This window comes from Halyomorpha halys, unplaced genomic scaffold, assembly GCF_000696795.3.
Source record: "Halyomorpha halys isolate HHAL.00 unplaced genomic scaffold, Hhal_1.1 Scaffold268.1, whole genome shotgun sequence".
NCBI classification, from domain to species: Eukaryota; Metazoa; Arthropoda; class Insecta; order Hemiptera; family Pentatomidae; genus Halyomorpha; species Halyomorpha halys.
In genome coordinates, this window is record NW_027112076.1 from 526,541 (window position 1) to 529,176 (window position 2,636).

Consider the following 2,636-nt stretch of genomic DNA (forward strand, 5'->3'; position numbering starts at 1 on the left):
GTAATAAAAATAATATAATCCCAGTGCAGTGGCTGAAACCACTTGTACGTCCCCCATGCTTGCCTCTCTGAATAACACTGACATGTGGATGGCTTATGTTTACCGAGCATTTGTACAAGCCTCCGATCCGTGGCGAGCTGCCAACATGTGGATCCACCTTTAAGGTTGTAGGACTTATTAACGAGCGGATCCCTAAAATGGTAAAAAAACACTGAACCCACGGGCAAACGTCCGAGGTGTAGACCGAAACGTGTTAGTGAGGATTTAGTGGAATTGGGTTTGGAGGGGCATCACTGGAAGGATGTATGCGGGGAGCGTTTGGTGGTATCGGCATCGAACCTTCGGGTTCGTTAAGCCTTTATTATTATTATTATATATAAATTATATATAGTAGCTATATAATGTTTACTTAAAATTATCATTATGTTTTGATCGATGACCGCGGACAATATTTCGATATGAATGTAGATGAGGAATTCCATTTCTAAAGCCAACGATCCAAATCCTTTGAACCAGTCCAAATTGACAGCTGATTAATTTTCGGGTTCACTGCCTTGGCGTGTTCTCAACTCCAGCGTGCTAGCAACCACCCAGTTGCCATATTAATTTGTGGTTCTTGCTATTAGTATTGATCACTTGTCGGCGGATTGGCCGGTTTTGTCTCATCTATCTTGTTATAAAGCCATTAAAAAAAAAAAAAAATTAAAAATAATTTAATGTTTCTTATTTCGTCAACCTCTAGCTTGAAATGCCAACTGCTAAACAAACTGGAAGTTCTGGTATATATTCCAGAGCTGCTAACTGAATCGCCGAAATAAGTAAGTTACCTCAGTATACTGCACAATTTCAATAATAAGATATCATCTATATATTGGTTCAAGGGCCCAAGAAAAGGGAAAATGAAGTTATTTCACAACAATTTTTGATTATTTTAAAGAAAACTAAGTGCAGTTACAAGTCAAAATATAAATCAAGATTATAATTTAACTCAAAGAGTCTGCTAAGTATAGTTAGAGAGAAATAAAAACTGGTGGCTTATAGAAAACGTTTAAAAAAATAGTTTTTCATACGGAGATCCTTAAAACTTCTTATAACATTAGACAACCTAAGATAGTAAAATTTCAAGAATTTTTTTTTTAAATTTATTTATTGATATGTACAACTGTGCATAATACATCAAGTAAATTTGAGGAAATCATAATGGTATGGTACAATGCTGTAGAGAAACTACCCAATGGTAGCACTCTAAAAACATTTTTACAATATAAGGTCTCGAGGCCATCTTCTTTACAGACGCTTCGGAGGATTGTCCGGAATAAAAGAGGATGAAAGATTAGAAATAAATGGATTTGAATGTTTAGGGAGTTTGTAATGGAAGGATTGATATCTAGTTCTGGCTAGATCGGTTACAAATGGAACATTAAGGTCTTTGTGGATGATTTTATTTGTGACAAAGTAGGGAGCATTTAGGATTTTACGAAGGATTTTGGATTGTAAGGATTGGATACGAGAGGAATTCGAAGGTTTAGTGGAGCCCCAGAGCTCAACGCCTTATGTCCAGATAGGCCTTATAATTGTCATGTAAATCAGTCTTTTGTAATGGATTGGAAGTTTGGACCGTTTGTCTAGTAAGTTCTGTAGTAGTCGAAATCGACGTGCAGTTTCCTGTCTTTTCAGTCTTGTGTGAGGGCGCAGGGGCCATACTAATCTTCTCTGTGTCGTTCAAATTTTAGTACATGTACCGCCGAAGTGAGTATTCAAGAAGAGTAAATTTACTGAAATGTGAATCTTAAAGGAGCTATTTATGTTCAATAGTTCCCAAGATATAAAGTATTTTATTAAGTTTATCTTCATGATATTTGCTAAAATAAAAGATAAACCTCTTAAACTACATAAAATTATCTTGAATTGCTGGAATAAATGGATATACAGGCATCTATCAATCTAACGGTTCTTGTTCAGATATAGTTATATATTATAAACCAAAAACTTTTTTTAAAACAACTTTTATAATTAATGTTGGTAAATATCATAAGAAATTACTACTCCTACATAGATAGACGTTATTAACTATTTTACAGTACATTCAGCTAGCTTTAATGTGAGTGCAAACAGACACTTGTACGTCTAATGATTTTTGAGATATATTTTTTTTATTACCCAACTGCTAGAAATCAACATTTTTAAAATTTATTTTAGCAAATATCAAGAAAACTACTAATACTCCTATAGTTGGATAGTCAATACTTTCTACAGTAATAAACATATTCAATAATTAATAAACTGGTAATAACAAAAACCTTTGGAAATAAATTCAATATTAATAATAGTTTTGCAGTACTCAATGTTAATTAATTACTAAATATATATATATATATATATTTGGACAATTGCCTTCAGCTATTATCTTGGCATCCCAATGGACGACAGTTTACATAGCAAGATGTCATAAACTACTTTATAGTACATTAAACAAGCTTTAATCCGACTGCTAATAGACACCTGTACGTATAATAAATCCTCAGACATAAAGTCCCCAAAAGAAATTCCTATCTAATGATTTCCTTTATTAAATACTTTTAGAAAAACTACCTCGGGAACTATTACTATAAAACGCTATGTTAGGTAAACTACCT

At 33.3% G+C, this 2,636-nt stretch overlaps 1 pseudogene; it reads right to left on the reverse strand.

Moving 5' to 3' along the window:
• Positions 1 to 1,689: 1,689 nt before the first annotated feature.
• Positions 1,690 to 1,757, reverse strand: LOC112211288 (U6 spliceosomal RNA; annotated as a pseudogene).
• Positions 1,758 to 2,636: the final 879 nt, after the last annotated feature.